The following is a 21,152-nucleotide window of genomic DNA, read 5'->3' on the forward strand; positions in this document are numbered from 1 at the left end:
AAGGAAGAAAGGAAGAAAGAGAGAGAGGAATGAAGGAGGAAGGGAAGGAGGGAGGGAATAAGAAAGAGGAAAAGATCACCTGTCTATTTCCTGGAAAATTTTTTTGACTTTTTGTCTGGATATAAAATATATCTGTCTACTGTTTATTCTACTATCACTTAATTTCACAGGGGTCTAATTTGTGAAAAACTGAAAGCCTCTACTTATCTTTATTTTTCTTTTGACTTTTTTGTTTATTGCTTTTTTATTATTCCACCTATGAGAGTATGAACTCAATAATACAGAATAAAATTTCTAACAGGACAAAGTTGTTTTAGAAAAGGGTTATTTGAATAATGGTAAAAGTTTTCTTTAAGATGATTTAAGAAATCTAGACAGCTAACAAAATGATTATTAGTACAAATCCCTTCAAAGCACTTTTCACAATAAGTATTAACTTTTCTTCATACAAAAGAAAACAAAAACTTTTTAAAAATATGACTACTTCTTTAGCTAACACATAGGGTTCTAACATCTCAGAAAAAAAGTGGCTTTATCTACCTGACCATTAACTTAATAGAAGCAACAAAATATTTAAGAAAATCAACTTGACAATGACAGGTAGACAGGCTATTTTTGTTTGGCAGTGCCTCATTTAACAGTTTCTATTCTTAAGGTACGTTTAGTGAGGTTTTATAGCTTTCAGCATATATTAATAAGTAATCAGTAAACTCCCACTTTAAAAGAAAATCAAAATCCTTGTTCAGTTGACATTTGGGCTCATATGCCTACCTAACAATGAGCCATCTGATTTTCAGATTTCTTTTTATGCAGGGATATTATTACTTAAGCTTTGATGGTTGAGGGTATTTTATAATTAATAAATCTCCCCTTGCTTGTTACAGGTGACTTGTTATATTTTCTTTCTTAAACTTTATTTAATCAATGGAGATTTGGCCTCTAAAGTGGGCTAACATAGTAGATAAAATTTGATCTCTCATCCTAAGGCCATATTAATGCACCTTCTTCCTTAGGACATGCTTCTGATTAGAAAGTTAAAAACAAACAAACAAAAAAAGCCTTTTGTATCAGTTAGAAAGCATATATTTGCTTTAAACCTATGATGACTATATAATTTATTATTTAATCTGGAAACTTTTGAGAATAATAAGAAGCATGATTAATAATTACACTAAGACAATAAGCACAAGCCAAGGATTTTCTTAAAAATGAAAAAAAAAAAAAGAAGAAGAAGTAAAAAGTTTTGTCCAGTATTGAGAGCTACATGTATGGCTCACAATCAAAATTAGAGAAACTGTCAATACTAAAATTTTGTAATTTGATAATTTCCCTCATTGAGGGTGGAGGTAGTTGTTCAACTCTCTCTTCTTCGAGTGGCAAGTACACTTAAGCAACCATGTCTAAGGGACCTGCAGTTAGCATTGATCTCCGCACCACCTACTCTTGTGTGGGTGTCTTCTAGCATGGAAAAGTGGAAGTGATTGCCAATGATCAAGGAAACTGAACTACTCCAAGTTATATTGCCATTACTGATGCCAAATGATCAATGTGATACCACAAAGAATCAAGTTGTGGTGAACCCCACCAACACGGTTTTTGGTGCCAAACGCCTGATTGGATGGAGACTTGAGGATGCTGTTGTACAACTTGATATGAAGCATTGGTCCTTCATGGTGGTAGATGATGTTAGCAGGCCCAAGGTTCAAGTAGAATACAAAGGAGAGACAAAAAGTTTCTATCCAGAAGAGGTATCATCTATGATTTTAGCAAAGATGAAGAAAATCACAGAAATCTGTCTTGAGAAGACTGTTACCAATGCTGTCTTCACAGTATCTGCTTACTTTAGTGACTCTCAGCATCAAGCTACCAAAGATGCTGGAACTACTGCTGGTCTCAATGTATTCAGAATCATCAATGAACCAAATGCTGCTGCTATTGCTTACCACTTAGGCAGAAAGATTAGACCTAAAAGAAATATGTTGATCTTGATTGGGAGGTGACACTTTTGATGTGTCAATTCTCACAATCGAAAATGGAATTTTTGAGGTCAAATGTACAGCTGGGAACACCCAGTTAGGTGGAGAAGACTGACAACCAAATGGACAACCATTTTATTGCAGAGTTCAAGCACAAACATAGCAAGGACATCAGTGAGAATAAAAGGGCTAACCATTGCCTCCCTACTGCTTGTGAATGTGGTAAGTATACTCTCTCTTCCAGGCCAGTATTGAGATTAATTTCCTCTATGAAGGAATCGACTTCTATACCTCTATCACCAGTGACCAATTTGAGGAATTGAATTCTGACCTTTTCTGTGTCACCCTGGACCATATAGACAAAGCTCTTCAGGATGCCAAACTTGACAAGTCCAAGATTAGTGATATTGTCCTTGTGGGTAGTTCTACCTGGATCCCCAAGATTTAGAAACTCCTACAGGACTTCTTCGATGGGAAAAAGTTGAATAAGAGCATCAACTCTGATGAGGCTGTTGCTTATGGTGCAACTGTCCAGGCAGCGAAGCTATCTGGAGACAAATCTGAAAATGTTCACGATTTGCTGCTGTTAGGTTTTACGCCTCTTTCCCTTGGCATTGAAACTGCTGATGGAGCCATGACTGTCCTCATCAAGCATAATACCATTGTTCCTACCACACGGATATAGACCTTCATTATCTCCTTTGACAACCACCCTGGTGTGCTCATTTGGGTTTGTGAAGGTGAGTGGGCCATGACCAAGGAGAATAATAACCTGTGAGGCAAGTTTGAACTCACAGGCATACATCCTGCAACTCAAGGTGTTCCTCAGATTGAAGTCACTTTTAATATTAATGCCAGTGACATCCTTAATGTCCCTTCTGTGGATAAGAGTACAAGGAAAGAGAACAAGATTACCAGCACTAACAAGAGTCTGAGCAAAGAACACCGAGAGCCTGGTCCAGGAAGCTAAGAAGTACAAAGCCGAAGATGTGAAGCAGTGAGACAAGATGTCTTCTAAGAATTCACGTGAATCCTGTACATTCAACAGGAAAGCAACAGTTGAAGATGAAAAACTTCGAGGCAAGATCAATGATTAAGACAAACAGAAGATTCTTGACAAGTGCAATAAAATCATCAACTGGCTTGATAAGAACCAGACTGCAGAGAAGGAAGAATATGAACATCAGCAGAAAGAGCTGGAAAAAAATCTGCAACCCCATCATTACCAAGCTGTACCAGAGAGCAGGAGACATGCCAGGAGGATTGCCTGGGAGCTTCTCCGGTGGTGGAGCTTCTCCGGTGGTGGAGCCCCTCTTTCCGGCGGTGCCTCTTCTGGGTCCACCATCGAAGAGGCTGAATAAGCCAGCTTTGAACATAGAATCATCATTGCTCCACACAAAATATGGAAGAACACAAATTGGTAGCAAATTCCTTGGCAGTTTTAAAGTTGAGCTGCTATATAGTAAATAACTGGGCATTTTTGATACTTGAATATGGAATATGTGCACAAGGAAAGAAAATAATGATGAACTTTATAAGGATTATATATTTATAAAATGGAAAATACAATATCTTAAATACTTTTATAAAATATGAAAAATAAATCTTAACCACTTCTTTTAATAGAGCAAAAGTTTCCAGCAAAGTCTGTTTTTGGATATAGTCAGAGTGATGAAGTGTTTCATTCAGTAAACTGACAACTAGGCAAATGCTATTTGTGAAAAGAGCAAAGAATTAATTTAATTTAGAATGTGGAGGGATAAACATTATTTTAATTCATAGACTTAGTGCCTATAAGACTTCCTTGAGGATTGCTTTGAGTTACTCTGTCATTTTAAGTTATTTTAGGGACATATTTCACAGAAAATAAAATACAATGTTATATTATATTGTTATTATTCAACTGGTATTTTTATCCTTGTCTGCCTAAAATATAATGAGATTAATGAGCCTATGTTTTGTCTTTTTTTTTTAAATTTCTTTCCATTGTTTATTGTCATTTTATTCAGCTTTACATCTAGAAATTTTCTTATGCCAGAGTTTCATTATTTTACATGTAATTTAATTTCTTAAACAAACATACTCATTGACCATTCTATGTTTTAGTTGTTGGGCAACAGCAGTAAATAAAACAAAAAAATCTTCCTTTATAAAACTTATGTTCTAATTAATAAATGCTTACTTTTTAATAATAAATCTATAACCAGAAGTTTTACCTTCTCCATAAAATCTTTCTTAAAAAAACTGGATCATACTTATTTCTTTCCTTCTAAACATTTACATTTAGTTTGAATTAGAACACAAATATGTCGGTTTTACATTTTTCTTAGATACAATGAAACATGTAAGATGACACTATATGTTAAAACTTTATATTTTCTCTAGCAGTGAACATCTCTGTACCCTATTTTTTATGTTCTCATTTATTTCTTTGAGATCAATATCTTAAAGTTAAATGTTGAGTTGGAAGATAAGTTCATTTCAATTGTAAACTACCAATTGACCATGAAGAAAATTACACAGGTTCCTACCAACAATTTATGTTAGTATTCATTTTCTCTCACTATAACCATCAGTAGTATTAACAAGCTCTTATTTTTCCTGTTATTACAAAGGGGGGAAAAAATCTCATTTTAATTTGCATTTTCCTGATTACTTTTCATGATTTATTAGGCATTTGTATTTTTTCCACAAATTTCTATTTTTATCCTTCGTTTTTTCTTTTAGGATATCTGTGGCTTACTTGTTGATTTAAAGAAATCTTTATTCATTTTGAACACTAACTCTTGAAATTTTATGTTGTAAATATTACTCATAGTTTGTGACTTGCATATTTAGTGACTTACAAAAATATATTTAGCATATGCTATGTTCAATAGTGTTTTCAAAAGATCTGTTATACATCGCTTTCCTTAAAATACAGTTCATATTCAAAGCATTAAAGGACAACACAGCTTATTTTAAATATCTTTTCAGACAAGGAGCTTCGTAATATAGTTTTCAGGACTATTGATCCTTTTCTGGAATCGTCTGAAATCAATTCTTTGGAGTCATCATTCCACATTACAGATGAGATAAAGAATTTCTATCTAGCTTTAAAAAAAATTATAAATACATATCCTTAACAATTGCCCCCCAAACTGGATAGCATCTTACTCCACCTCCACTTAGATGTTGTCAATATAACATCTTAGGAATTCTATTATGTGACATATTTTCAAGGAACTAATATATTTTAAGAAACTTTAAAACTATTGGGTTCTTTGACAATGTATTTCCCAAGTCAAATTGCTACACCTTCCATCCCTTCCAAAGCTGTCCTGCTTAATAGATCATTAAAATATCTATTTCATGGATAGTTTTCTGTCCCTCTGAGTTTAACTCCCTATTAACCCAATTCTATACCCCGTTACAATTAAAATCCACTTTATTTTCTGTCCACAAAACTTGCAACAATACTTCTACATCAAAGCCTACACTGCCTCAGATTCCATCTAGAAAATGACAGGAGTGGGCCAGGCCAGGTTCTGCATATATTGCCCAACTGTTAAATATGATATGTTTGTGTTGTTTCCCCAAGTTAATCGCAACTCAGGCTTTCTTTTTTCCCTTCCCTTTTCTTTTCTTTCTCTTTTTTACTATTTCTTTTCTCTTTCCTGCTTCATTTCCTTCTTGTTTGCTTTCTTTCCTTCTTTTCCTTTTTCTTTCATTTCCTTCTTGTTTGCTTGCTTGCTTGCTTGCTTTCTCTTCCTTCCTTCCTTCCTTCCTTCCTTCCTTCCTTCCTTCCTTCCTTCCTTCCTTTCTTTCTTCTTCTTCCTCTTCCTCTTCTTTTCCTCCTCTTCCTTCTCCTTCTCTCTCTCTCTCTCCACACCTCCTTCAATTCAGTCTGTGATTCATGTACTGACCACACGACCAATATACAAGTTCTACAGTAGTCCACAAATAAGAGCCAAGATAAATAAGAGCTGGGCCACTAGAGCTCCAGTAGAGAAAACACATGGAAGCCAGATACACTCATAATATCCTCTCTAAATTTCATTTTTTACTGTATTAAAAACTCTACTTTTATATGTTATACATTTAGGAAGTTAACCGCAACTCATTCTTGGATGTATATAATTGATATCGGTCATGTCATCTACTTTTGGAGGCAACATTGTCAACTCATGCAGGTAAAATAAATAACTTTCAGTGCCTATTTTACATGAAAATTTGCATTTTGTTTCAACAATGCAACTTATTTTATATACTAGGAATGTTTGTTAACATTAATCATTGTTTTTTCTTAACGTTCTAATTATCAAAAGTTGTTCACTAAAAGCTCTCTTTCAGGCTGACCAAATTGTTAATTTTAACTCTAACCTAGAAATTACTGAGAGTCTTCTTGTTTCTGAACATGCTATATAACGTTACACTAAATTGCGTTATTGAATTTCACAACTGAACTCTAATTTTCAAAGTGCAATCTTTAATTTCTTTTTCACTCCTTTTCCAAGATTTTTGGAATTACTTCAAAGCTGTACAATTCTTAATAACCTTTGTCATCTGTATCACTTGAGAACATCACCAACTGTCTGAGGTCTTTTCTCTCTCTTTCTCTTTCTCTCTCTCTCTCTGTCACACACACACACACACACACACACACACACACACACTTTTCTCCATAGAAACAACTCTAAGAAATTATAAGGCATGAAATATATAACACTATGAAAAATAGTCACCCTACACTGAACATTAATAAAAATACTTATGAAAAACAAAAATGTAGACCAATATTAGATCCTATGGTTTTGTTTGAAATCCCAGTATAACTTTGTATAATTTATTCCCACTATTTAAGTTCAAATTTTTCTATAATTTGTTTATATACCATTAGCATCATTGTTTATTTTTTGTTGCAGACAACTGGATAAGGAACTTCCTTTAATATAGACATGTATTCCTTTCTTTGTTATTGCTTAAGAGACTCAAATTATTCAAGAGTATCACAAAATATACTTTAATTAATATCAAAAATTATGAATTTATTCATGCATATTTATATGAATATACTACATAATATAATTTTAAAACTTCCAAGTAAATTGCAGCCCCCCAAATTAAACCAAATAATCACTAAAAGATTTTCCCATTTCAGTCTCCTCTGGAAGTATCCAGTTCCAACTATTCAAATCTTTCTTCTCAGATTCTTCCAGCCATGAAACTAGGTCCCACTTGCATTCTACCCAATTACAAAAGCTCGGAAGCTCTATTCCGGGTGAGAGGCCATGCTAGTATTATAGTAGTATTGTCTGTATTAACACTGTCCCAGATGAGGTCTAGAGTATGACATTAACTCTTCACAGTTCTTAAACTAAGTTGTTCGCTTCCTATTTAATTCCCAGTAACAGTTACGGGCAGATGCTAAAATGAATCACAGGTATGTTACTAAAGCAAAAGGACTTTAAGAAACTTGCCTAAGTTCACTCAACTAGGAAGTAGCAGCCTGCCTCCACCTCCTATCAGTGGTTATATCACAGACTTTGAGAGGTAAAAGGAATTTGAAAACCTTTTTAAAGATGATACTGAAAGTAGCTCACCTACCTTGCTAGGGTCTTCTGGCTCCTGGTTCAGTGGCATCCGATACTATGTGGTCGAAGTAACAGGAGAAGAAGAGCTTTACTAAAGCATAATAATCAAACTTCAAGTGGTTGAAAAGATGTTAAAAATTGTCATACACTTTTTCGTAGTAACTTGAATTTTCGCAAATTATACTTTGATGCATTATGAGGAAGTTCAAAGTTGTTAAAGGTTTCTGAGACATATTTACCATAATTCTTTCACCAATAATAGGGCACAGGCTTTGATAATGTTTGAATCCAAAAAAAAAAAAAAAAAAATCTGTGGTCATTAAACATTTTTTTCTAAAAATTAAAATTTTAAAGTTCAAAAGTATCCCTTTAAGGACCATATGTGAATATCATTGCTCATTTAAAGTCTTGCCCTTTAAATAGATAATAACACCAAGATTCGTGTTTGGAGAGTGCTTTTTATATGCACATTACTAAACAAGTGCTAGTTGAACTGAACTAAAAATCAATTTTACTACATTAATATCCAGTCCAGGTGGTACAGTTTCCAAGCTACACAACTTTCAGTAAACACTGTTCGACAAATGTAATTAAAGGATAATTCTATTTTTACTAAATCTTGTCATGATCATTAAGGAATACATATGTGTAAGATTACTGTTCCTGCTATCTATTGTTGCAAAACAAACTTCCTCAAGATCAATGACATTAAAAAAGTCATTTTATTATCTCAGATTTGTGGGGCAGGAATTCAGATGGTGAAGTAAGGATGGCTGTGTCTGCTCCACAAGGACTTGATTCTCAACTGGCTTTGTCTAGGAGCTTCTTCATTCTCATATCTGACACCTACACTGGAATGACTCAAAGTCTGGGCCTAGCTGAGGTTGTTGACTGAGGCACTGAGTTGCTACTTCTCCAGGTACTTGCATTTCTCATAACATGGGAGCCAGGCTCTGAGAAAAACAGTTCTGAGCAAGTATTCTAAACGAAACAGGTGGAAACTGGCTAGCCTTTCCTGACCTAGACTCAGAAGTCACAGAGCATCTTTTCATTGTACTCTGCTGGTCAGACAGCCAAGATAGCCTGTCCAGATTCCAAAGGAGTAGAAATGTCTCCTCTTCTTGATTGGGAATTGTCAAGTACATATTTCAGAAAAGCATGTGAGATATGAGATTTTGTAGCCATCTTTAGAAAATGCAATTTTTCATAATTATATATTCAATTTCTTGTTCCAATTATCTTTCACAGATCTTTTAGTTGCTCCACCACCATGCTCCTCATGTCAGAACCTCTTGGGCTCCCCTAGTCAGCCTGACTTTCTCTTCTTCTCCTAATTGCTTTGATCTTTCTCACCATTATACTGTATTAATTACTTTAACTGCTAAGCCTAAATCATTCTCAGTTTTCTCTACTCTAGAGTTATGAATCCTGTTTCAATTTGCAACATTGACAACCTAAGAATTTAGCTAAAGTAGCAAACATTATGATATTCAGTGGCAGGAAGGGAGGGAAAAAGAAGCTGAGTAATCAAAGATCAAATCTTCTTTGGCATACAGGGAAGTGGAAAATTTTCCTGGGAACAAAGATGTCAGTATTAGTACTTACTCCCCACTCAATACTGCTCCCTTTCTGCCAGCCAAAGAAAGACTTCAGTGCTTTCAGTCTCGGCACTTTTCTTTATAACATCTAAATAAAGCCCTAGATCCTCTCCGTTTCCTTACTCAGTCCTTTACTCCCTTCAGTGAAGTTACTTTATGCCACTACTATACCAAACTGAGAACAAATCTTTGGGGGCAGTCTCTGACCATGTTTCCAACCTGGCTCTCTTCCAACTAGTACTTCATTTGTCACTTACTTGGATTCCTTATTCAAGGGACAAACATGAGTCAATTTATGCTCCCTAAGTCCATTTGAGAACTTTAATGTTCCTTTAAAGGATCTTATTACCCAATGGCTGATAACATCGCTTTTTCTTATTTTTAAACCTTGATAACCTTCATCAACAGTAAAAGTTTAAGGACCTCCTGGTGGTACTGATGTTGTCAGTGCTTATAATTTACTGACTAAAGGTGTTCGAACATAATTTTGACTTAACTGCTTATGAATCTCCAAGTCTTTTTTTTTCTTTTCTGCCCCTCAGCAGATGGCCTGTTGAAACAGAGCCTGGTCCCTTGAGCACTGACAATGGTTAGGGATTTAAATCTAAGTTGCAGTCATTGACTAAACTGCCACATATTCATTTTAAAGCAGACAGTGATGTCTACCTTTTTGCCTTTAATTTCAATAATAAAGTCCCACATACATATGGATATTTCACTCAATCTGAGCCTATTCATCTTTTCACAATCAATAACATGGCATGCCCTAGGCCTCCTTCAGTGCTAGTATCTATGGAATTTGGTACAATATTTTCTGAAAATATAACAGAATATTGGTAGTAATTAGCCATTTTCAGTGGTTCTAAAGCCAAATTAGTTGCGAATCCCACAGCAAAACCAAACCCCTAAATTTGACATTAGCCTGTAAATATGAGTAAAAATCTAAAATTCACCCAAGCAAATCAAATATAAACATCCACTGTCTGTGCAAAAAGAATGACAGTATCTTAAGGAATATTGATATTGGAAAGTTGGCTGAATGCAGGAAGGGCTAAGTTAATTTTCAACTCATCATGTTAGGAGGAAGTGTTTTGATCTTATACAACTTAGTAAACACATAGTGATACAGAGATTTGACCCTCCTGATATTACATCTAGCCCTCAACAGTGCTTTTTTCCTAGAACTAACAATTTTCTGGCCTTAACGGTCATTTTCTCAGTGTCTGTTAAAGTCGTCATATACATTTTATGTCCATCATTGGTCAAATTTAATTAACCTCTGCTGCATTGCACTAATGCTCCCATATTTGAGTGATCATATGAAAATGTGATCTTACCAGGAAAGACCATTTTAATCAGAAGTAAACTGATTATATTAGGTTCAAAATCCCAGAAAAGTCCCTCTAAATATAAAGGTCTTTCGAAATATAACCTTTTGAGTCAGATAACTACGTAGCTTTGTATCCAAAAATGCTATATTCAAGATATATATTCAAACAAGCAAATCTAATTTAAAGAAATTTATTATTCACGTGGCTGAAAATATGTATACATATGCATAATGATATATATATATACATAATGATATTGGTAATATCACACTGATAATTTTATAGCAATCACTTAGGCCTTAAGTGATTTTATATAAAGAATTTGAAACAATTTAAAATAAAATTAGAGACTTCCAGTCCAGAAAAGATGGCATAGACTTGTTTCTCTTTGCTGTTCCCCACTAAGTAAAACTATAGTTCCTGGAAATAACAAAAGAAACCAAATGAGGACTCTGAAAGGTAGAAAGAGGACATATTAATTAGGGACTCCAGAATTGGAAGGGGAAAATGGCAGTGTCTCCTGACTCCCAACATAACAACAGAAGGCATTTAAGGTATGCACATTTTCCCCAGATCAAACAGAAGTTCCACCACTACTAACCAGTGGCGCTAGGAGGAGGGAATCCCCACTGACAATAAACAGCCAGGGGAATTGGTCTCTTCCTCACTGATTCTGAGGCTCTTCTCACTTCCTTAGCTAAGAGTCACTCATAATACTAAGAACAAAAGCAATCATAACTTGAATGATAACTCATGCCAGCACCAAGACAAATCAGACGTTGGACTTATCTGATAAATCAGTCATCATAAATCTAATTTAACAAACATTTTCTTGAAACAAGTATAAAATAAGAAATATTAGCGAAGAAATAGAAGCTATAAAAATAATCAAATGCTGAAAAATACAATAACTAAAATGAAAAATTCCCTAATAAATTTATCAGTTGAAAGGAGACAATAGACAGCAAGATCAGTGAACTTAAGGAGAGATAACTAGAATTTACCCAATCTTAACAACAGAGAGAAAAAAAATTGAAAGAAAAAAAAATGTGAGCAGAGCCTCAGGAACCGGTGGCACAATAACAAACAATGAAGTCCCCAAAAAAGAGAAGGAAGAGAGTAGGGCTAATGAATATTCAGAGAAATGAAAGCTAAAAATTTCCTGGTTTCCAAGAAAAATTTGTCAGAAGATACAACCTATAAAGTGAAGGAGCTGAGTGAATCCAAATAAGTCAAATCTAAACAAAGCTACGCTAAGACATGCCATAACTAAACTTCTGAAAACTGAAGAAAAAAAAAAATTATGAAAGCTGAGAGAAATGGCACATTATACATAAAGGAACACTAATTTGAATGACAACAAATTCCTTATCTAAGGGCTTAGAGGCAAGAAGAAAGTGTCACAACATTTTTCAAGTGCTAAATAATAAGTATGGTCAATTATTAATTCTATATGTAATAATATTATCATTCATAGAAGAAGGAGAAATGAAGGAATTCTCAGATAAAAGAAAATTAAGGAATTTGTTACTAGTAGATTTACCCTTAAAGAATGGCTAAAGCAGTTTCTTAAAATAGAAAGAAAATTATAAAAGAAAACATGGAACATCAGGAAGGAAGAAGACTAGAAAGAGCAGATATATACAATAAACTACTCCCTTGAAATTTCTAAATCATATTTGACAATTAAAAAATTTTAGTATTTTTAATACTAAAGACATTAATATGTAAAAGTTATTAAGGTAATGGGGAAAAAATGGGAGTAAGCTTTCCACACTACGCTTGAAGTTGTAAGATGTTGATACCAGTAGACTAAGATACCAGTAGACTAAGACGGGAAGGCAGATATCTTTTAACAGGTAAATGATTCAAAACCATGGAATACTACTCAACAATAAAGAAAAGTAAACTACAGATATGTACATCAACCTGAAGGAGTCTCCAGAGAATTACAGTGCTGTATGATTCCATTTACATAGCATTTTTAAAATAATGAATTTAAAGAGATGGAGAACAGATTAGTGATTGTCAGAGTTTAGAGATAGGGTAAAGGCGGGGTGGTTATAGAATGGTAACACAAAGAATCCTTGTGGAAATGAAAATATTCTGTCTCTTGACTGTGGCAGTGGATATATAAATTTATACGTATGATTAAATTGCATAGAAGTAAATACAAATACACATACAAACGAATACGTGTAAGACCTAGGACATCTGAATAAGATTGATGGATTATATCACTGTCGGTATCCTGGTGGTAATATTGTACTATAATTTTGCAGTATGTCACCACTGTGGGAAACTGGGTACATAAGTTTTCCATACTATTTCTTACAAATACATATGAATTTAAAATAATTTCAATATAAAATATTTAGTTAAGAAAATTTTTTAAATACTAAGTAAATGACAGAACAGATGGTATTTAGCTGTGGGGAATATCCGAAAAGTGGCATGTGACTAACTAAAATCTAGGATCCTGGGGTGAGCAATGCTCAGAGATGTGAGCTCTGGCATCCTCCAAACATGAATTCTCCAAATGTGGGCTCATCTGCCAAGCATCTGTTTTCTAAGCCTTGGCCTGTGCTCACGTCTCAAGTGGAAGAGATGGGAATGGGAACAACTCCACCTCACCCAAGTAATGGCAGGTGAATTAATGTGATATTAACAGAAGAGGAGTTAGTGATATTGGGCAGGCAAAACACCAGAGATCTTCCACATGTGGAGAAGCTCAGATTAGGGAATATTCCCCCAAAGAATATTGAGTACCAATCTTATTTTATTCCAGCATTGCATACCAAGAACCAGGACAATCACAACTTGAATGACAATCAACCAACACCAAGACAAACCAGATGTTGGAAATGGATGCTCCTATAATGTTTCATTATAGTCTTAAGTCATGTTTCTATATGGAAAGAAGAAATAATTTGAAAATTGAACACCATCACATTGAGAGAGACTTGGGCTAGGAGAGAATCAACCTTATTTCAGCTTAGAAGCTGGAGGATGAAATTGAGATTCCTATAACCTCTAGAATTCTGATTTGGTCATTATTAATTTCAACCATACTAAATGGAAATGTTGATGAAAGGCAAAAGCTTCATCTGGGAGGAAACATTAAATCAGAAAATTAACCTTTGCTTTGTGTTCTAATACAGCAGAGATGCTTGTAGTTGTGGTATTATATGCTTTCCAAAGATTGAAGATAATGTAGAAATATTTTCAAATTGTCTAAAATAGTTTTATTATATAAGAATATATGAAAGTTAGCCTGATTACTTTAAACTCTACATTAAAGTTAGCCTGATTACTTTAAACTCTACATTCTTAATAACAAAAAGCAATCCATGAGCCATAAGATTTTGTTTCATGAGTAAAAAATATGTATATTATAACTCTTGATGACTAGTGCATATTTTTAGGCAAAGTAATTGTGTTTTATAAAGAAAAAACTATGGATTATTTCAATAGGTGTCTAATATTAGCTTCTGCTAGGATTACAATCAGATATTTTAACAAATTTAAGAACATACACTTCAGTTTATATAGCATATCAAGCAGAGCTCTTGCTCACTATAAAAAATTAACACTTTGAGAAAAATTTTGGCCATTAATTATAGAGTACTAAATTCAGAAAATTATTTTCTCAGTAATAGTAAATATAATTAAGTGTACTGAAGAGAAGAAAAAGAGATTACCTTTGTTTGGTGAAAATATCACTTTACAAAGTTATTTTCTGCTTCACCCACTTTTATTTTTCTAGGTGTATAAATATGACTGTTAGCTCTTCTGCCAAACAGCAACAACAACAAAATCCAGTTAAAAAATGTATGAATAATTTATTTTTATCTCTTTATGATGTGAGAGATAACTTTTTATATTATTTTGAAATCATTCTCTTTGTGATAAAAAACAGACCCTTTGCAAGTACCAAAAGCAGAGAAATTATTTGATAATCATTTAAGTAGTGCAGTATAAAAAGTAGTATAAAAAGCATGAACTTCGGAGTTAGACAAATCTTCATTAGACATTTAGCTTTCCATTTGATTATCTGTGCTGCCTTTTGGCAATTTACTTCAATTCTCTGGGCCTCATCCTTCTCAATTTTTAAAGAGGTAATATATGACCTATATCATAGGATTATTTTACAGATTAAGTAATATGTCAGTAAGTGTTTAAAGTGTTTGGCATAGTATCTATCTGATTGTGCAAAATAAAATGATGGAAAAAATGGTGGTAGAGATTGGTTGTGGTTAAATCCAGAAACTCTGATTGCTTAGGTACACAGTTTTGACTACTGATTCATTTTTAGTGTATAACCCATAAATAACAGTCAAAGGCAACACAAATTTTAAAGAAAATTAATCTTCTAAAAGTTTAAGGTAAGAAAAGTTCAAAATGTTTTCAACGTATTATAATGTGACATAATGTTTGACAAAGGGCAATATAACATTCTGTGGTTTCATAGCAGTGAATTTCTTAGTTTACACATTTTATGTACTCAGTCTCTAGTTATATATTATTATATGTTTATCACATTAATAATTTTATAGAAATCACTTAGTTCTTAATTCTTAGAGTGAGTCTATGTAAAGAAATTGAATCCATTTAAGATCAAATCAGGGAAAAATATTAAGTAAATTACAATAGAGGTTGTATTTACTGAATTCAAGGAGAGTGTTGACTGTCTCAGGTACTTTAATATTAATCCCTTTTTTCTTACACAAAATATATAGAAATTATAGTGAAGTTCTCGGCTGCCTAGTCTTTTACCAGAGAATCATCCCTTTTCTAAGAAGTGTGAGAAATATGAAAGTGAAGAGATTGAAGAAAATAGGCTCTAACACATTACAGAAGAAAGGACAGGACCTGCCCTCCATCTCTGCTAGGTAAACACAGAAGTGGTGACTTCATAGATGTATGATGACCCTCTCTCTAAAACTGTAGTTTAAGGTTAAAGAATTACAGTGTGTCAATGACAGACCATCATTCAGAGCCAGCTCTAAGCAAAATTATGAAATAGATCAAGTTATCCTTGCCACTTTTTTCCTCCTTCTTAATAATTCTCTTTTCTACCTGAGGCATATTCTTTCTAGTCCCAGTACAGCAGGCTCTCTTAACTGTCACTAATTGAGAAAGCATAATAATTCCTTTTAAAATGTCAATTGTTCAATTGTAACATCTCCCAGGAGTCTTATACAGATTCTTGTTGACCAAAATAATCTTCAATTCCCAAAGAAAAACAGTTCTAGAAGTGCAAGTTAGCATTATCATGAGTGTTTACGTATATATTTTTGGATAGAGAAACTTTCTTAGATATTTTATATTGATAAAGTAAAATCTAATACTACCATTTTTCATATATTTAGCTTACTTTCCACCCTGAGCACATAAAACACACACACACACACACACACACACACACACACGTTTTTATGGAAAAAAAAAAAAACAATAAAAGACCCATGTCTAGAAAAAAATACTCTACAAACAAATTTCCTCTTGTCCTGCAATGCCCAGAGATATGTCTGTACTGCTTCTGAGATGATGTAATGTAGGAGATTTGTTTTTCTAGGACTGTTCTGGCTATCAAAGAAAGAAAAAACTCTCAGGTTTTCTTTCCTTGGTGTCTTGAGAAAATAAGGTGATAGTCCAATTTTAGAAATAAAGGTTATTATTTTCATCTCTAACTTGCCGATAGGGTGTGTGTGTGTGTGTGTGTTTGTGTGTGTGGAGAGAGAGAGAGAGAGAGAGAGAGAGAGAGAGAGAGAGAGAGAAGTTACTCCAGAAGTGAGAGGGAATGGGAGATACAGGAAAGATGAAATATTTCCAGTTCATCAGGACAATGATAACTTTTGAGTCCAAGATTTGCTTAGGTGCATTAGAAGGAAAATTAGTATCATTAAAATAACAATGCAAATTTAAATTGTTTTCAGAAATAAAGATAGCAAGTTCATGTATTTTATGTTTTCTTCAACAATGAAGTTCAAATTTACTTCAGCATAATGAACACATAATTTACATATTAAATTATTTAAATCATAAATTTAAAAGCTTTTAGATGGAATTTTGTTCAACAATTACTTATTGAGCTTTTATTATGGATATAGAAAAGATAGTATTGAAAATATATTTTATATAATGCCAGAAGATCTGACACAGTTATAGACTATATGGAACATAAAAAGCTATTGAAAACACACATTGTATCTGATTGTGGTCTGGATATATAGGCAAGTTTTAGAAGTTATAAAAATGAAAAAAATCAGTCTCTGTCCTTAACAGGAAGAGAAAAGACAAATCTAACAGGATAGAAGAGACAAGTATATTAATAATTTTGATACCTGGTAGAGGAAAATAAGAAAATAAAGGAGGTGCTAATAGAGCTCCATGGCATTCAAAGAAAGAGAAAATTACTTCTCAAGGCAATAGGGAGAGTTTTATAAGAATAAAAACAATTTGAGATGAACCTAAAGGAGTGAGTGGAATATCAAAAGGTGGGATATTGTGTGAGTGAGGGAGAAATTCCATCATTCTACCTAGAGAGAACAGGATAAGTGAAGGCATGAAGTTAGAAAAACATGGAATTAATAGCTAAGAGTGGTTGAAATTTAGTCTGTATGAAGAAAGAATAGCTAAGAGTGGTTGAAATTTAGTCTGTATGTATAAAACTATAAAAATTATTTGAATTCATGTTGTCAATATCAATAACAAAGAGAGAAAAAAATCTTTAATTTGGAAAACAATGAGTTAACCTTCAAATAATTTCTATGTAGGGAAGGGTGAATTTGAGTAGGAAAAGAGAAGTTTATGACTGGTCAAGAGGATCTTGTACTAGTTCAGACAAGATAGACTATGGTCCTATTTAAAGTGGTGGAAAGGAAAACAGGAATAAGACTAAAAACAGTCCATATTAGTGTCTGTAGAATTTGATTTCATATGCCACTCATAACTGTTTTAAAATGGAGGACTAACATAGGTCTGCCAACATTCTATGTGACTAAGAAAGGGCATTTAAAAAGTATACTCTGTGGATGGCTCCATAGTGTAGTGGTTAGCATGTCTGCTTTACATGCAGAAGGGCCTGGGTTCATGCCCCAGGTGGAGCCACGGACCATACCACCGGTACCTATTAATATTGTCCACATGTGGTACTTGAAAGATTCCTACTGGCTAAGACTAACCTTGTGGTCATCCATTCAATCTGTAAATATGTATTGTGTATCTACTATGTACACTATAGTCTTTAGGCTCTGGGATGCCACAACAAACAAAAGAGTCAGTGCTGTTTTAGAGTTTATGTTTTAGCAGACTGAGACAGATAAATAAGAAACAAATATAAAATAGTCTATGAATCAGAGTAAAAGCTTTGGATTTTATTCTTAGGCTTTTGGAGGCCTCTGACTTTGGATCACTATGGCTAATTTGTGTACTTTTCATGTATTCTAGTAGAAAAAAGGGGTAAAGTGAGATAAGAGGTCAGTTATTCTGGGTGAGAGGTGATGATGGCACAGACCGGAGTAGAACTAGAACTGATGAGAAATTCCAGATATATTTTTGAAAGTAGTTGACAAGGTGTACGGAGGAGTTGGACATTAGGATTAGTGGAAGAGAAGGATGAAGGTTGATATTTTAAGCCAAATAACTCTTTGTTATGGGAGACTATTCTGAGAATTATAGATGCCAGTAGCATATGTTACCTAGTTGTGACACCTAAAATTGTCCTCAAGCATTGTCAAACATCCCTGAAGGGACAAAAGTATCCCCAGCTGCAAATCACTGTTTTAAAATAAAAAGAGAGGGATTTTAAAAGAAATTATCAAGAATTTGTTTTAAAATATATGAATTGAGGATAATTATTGTATATTCTAAAGGAGATAACAAGTTGGAATGTAGAGACACAAATATACAGTTTAGGGGAAAAGTCAGGGCTGAAGATATAAATGTGAAAGTCATGAGCATATAAATAACATTAAGATCCCAAAGAGGGAAGTAAATGCAGTTACGGTAAAGAAAATAACTGAGAGCTGAACCTGGAACATGCCATGCCAAGCTGTGAGGAAGATGAACAGGATCCAGGTAAAGCAATTGAAAGTAAATAAGAATGGCATTCCAGAAGAGAAGTCAGTATTTAAAAACAGAGAGAGAGACTACTTTCAAATGTTACTGAAAAGTCTAGAAAGATGCAGACTAGAATTTGGATTTATTACTATCAAGATAATTGATAACCTTAATAAAAGCAATATTGATAGAGATGGATATTTTAAAAAGCTAGAATGAGTTCAAGGATAATGAAAGTAAAGAAGTTGAGCCTGTAAAAACAAATACTTTAAAAGAGATTGATAAAAATTTCCTTAGTGGAGATCAAAGAATTGGACAGAAGCTGAAAGGAAATCTGAGGTCAAGGGAAATTTGGGGCCTATTTTGTTTAAAAAATGGGGAAAACTACAGCATGTATGTTTGCTGATGTGAGTGATCCAGTAAAAAAAAAAAGAAAAGATGATGACGTGAGAAGAAAAAACTGCCGGAGTGAAGTCTTTGAGTTGGGCACTTTGAGATGCCAAGATCTACAGCGCAGATGGAAAAGAGGTTAAAAGTGTGGATGGTCTGATCCAAAGACACTGGGGAATTAGTAGTGCCAGATTTTCAAGCCACTGAATTAGAAGCAAGGGTCAGACAGGCCACCCTACAGAAATAACTTGAGAGACTTAGCACCTGAGTTTGATTCCAACATAGCATGTAATTAGAGTAGCCAAATGTATTTTCTAAACCCCATTGTGACTGAAGTGGGGCCACTATAAATACATCTTCTTACATTGACTAAGGGATAAATTTGGACATCTTGGTTGTAGCTAGTATAAATACGAATATTTTCCAGGCAATATCATTCACTTACAAAAGTTAAGCTACCACTTACACCATATGCATAAATCATTCCCTACTTGGTTCACATGAGTATATAATTTTGGAAACCCATTTACCATGTGAAATAAGGTCTACCTGTGTTAAACTCTGCATCACTTAATTCCAAATCTGCCCTATTTTATGTACTCAATATTATTCTTCATGGCCCAGTTCTAGTGCAGTACTCCCAAGGTGTAAATATTAAATTGTCAGGATCTTGAGAAAAATAAAAAGCAGAAATTTATTTGGCTCTCTTTTGCAGCTGAATTATTTTTTGTTTGCTGCTATACTTAAAATTTCATTTTTAAAAAATACCCCAGATAGTGATGCAACAATTTTAATGACTATGAAGTGATTTATAAAATACTTTTACAGGTTTTATAATAACACAAATTGGACAACTGTGGAAATAATTTACTCTTCTAGGTTTTAACTGCTTCCGCAGATAGGAAAGATCAGCCTTGATGATATTAATAAATTTAGAAGGAAGTAATTTATCCAATGTATATTGTTAATTTTGTTATAAGGTTCAGCTTCATTTGACTGTATTTCTCTCCTAAGAATAGTTTATTGAAATGATGCCCTACAGCTATGAACAATTCAGATTATAAAATCTTAAAATGTACTTGCTTGTAATCACAAAGTAAAATTTTTTACACTTTTGAAATTTTAGAATATATGCGATGCATAACCTATCTATTTCAATCTCACTCTTGAATTCATTTGGTGCATTCTTTACTAAAGGTCAGCAATGTAATACTAATTGGATTGAATTCCCTTAAGCATATTCTCATCTTCTGATGCTCGGCAAAATAAAATAGCTTTCACTGTAGACACAAATGCAGCTTAAAAATGAAACAAGGACAACAACATTGGATATTTATAAAATGCTGGAATGATCTTTCTGAAGGGCTGCTTCTTGTGACTTTTTTTTCTTTGCTAATGTGGATTGATCTGATTATTTTAACTAAAATATTTTAAAAAGAGACATACGTTTTCTATTTTACACGTCCATTTTATCATCCTTTAATAATGAATTATGTCCTCTATAATTGTCTGCTTATTAATAATGCTTATAACTATTTCTGGTAAAAGCATAATACTAAAATCCAGAATTTAATTCATCTACCATGCATAATAGGAATTTCCTGTTAGCATTTGTGGAATAAAGCACTTAGAGACAAATTGGGTTTCATATCCTTTTGAAATATTATTGGTAAGAAAGAGTAATTCCTTTTTCAACCTTTTTGTATAGAAAGCAGAGAAGGGACTCTGCATACATTATTCTGCCCTCATTCTCCTGTGACAAAATACCTTTTCCTGTTCCCTGCATTCACTACCAAGGATCCATGAAATATACTCTTCCTTTTCTCTTCCTTTAATCAAAACACATTGGCCTTTTCTAAGCACATGTAAATGTTGTCATGTCTTGCTGGCTTATTGTCATTTACTCCATTGTCTATATGACCCATTATTAAACTATTTAACTTCTAATGCTAGGAGGACAAAAAGAAACTGTCATAACTACAGCAACAAAACATGAGAGAGTAGCCCAGAACCTAGTGGTGTCTGTGGAGAAGTAATCTTTCCCCTGCATCCCAGAAATTAACACTGCTTGTTCATAAAAGAGCACAATGGAGCAAGTAGGTAGTCTGCACTGAAATTTGCTTGAAGGTTGAAGGTTGAAATCATTCAAAAAGAATCAAAGGATGAACTCAATAATGATTAAGGAGAAATTCTTTTAATAAGATATATGTATAACAGGAC

General features: G+C 33.7%; 1 pseudogene; it reads left to right on the top strand.

Annotated features, from left to right (window-relative positions):
* Positions 1-3,337, top strand: part of LOC105291187 — a 15,658-nt pseudogene extending 12,321 nt beyond the window's left edge.
* Positions 3,338-21,152: the final 17,815 nt, after the last annotated feature.

The sequence above is a fragment of the Pteropus vampyrus genome, unplaced genomic scaffold (genome assembly GCF_000151845.1).
Source record: "Pteropus vampyrus isolate Shadow unplaced genomic scaffold, Pvam_2.0 Scaffold43, whole genome shotgun sequence".
In the NCBI taxonomy this organism is placed as follows: Eukaryota; Metazoa; Chordata; class Mammalia; order Chiroptera; family Pteropodidae; genus Pteropus; species Pteropus vampyrus.